A 252-nucleotide genomic window follows, 5' to 3' on the forward strand; every position below is an offset into this window, starting at 1 on the left:
GCGGGAGTCCATCCCAGGGCCCTGAGCCCTCAGCCCCTGCTCCTCACCGCCTGTCCGAGCCTTTCTGAGGGCCGGGCGCTGGGCCTTATCCGCTTTCTTTCCCTGTCGGCCATTCTGTCTGACCACCAGGCTCCCCGCCGCGGCCCCTGGGCCACCTGAGGCCAGGCTGGAGCCATAGCCAGGCCGGCCGGACAGGCTGAGGCGGACCCCGCCCTCCAGGCCCATCACCACTGTCTGCTGAGATAATGCTGA

Source organism: Myotis davidii, unplaced genomic scaffold (assembly GCF_000327345.1).
Source record: "Myotis davidii unplaced genomic scaffold, ASM32734v1 scaffold43, whole genome shotgun sequence".
NCBI classification, from domain to species: Eukaryota; Metazoa; Chordata; class Mammalia; order Chiroptera; family Vespertilionidae; genus Myotis; species Myotis davidii.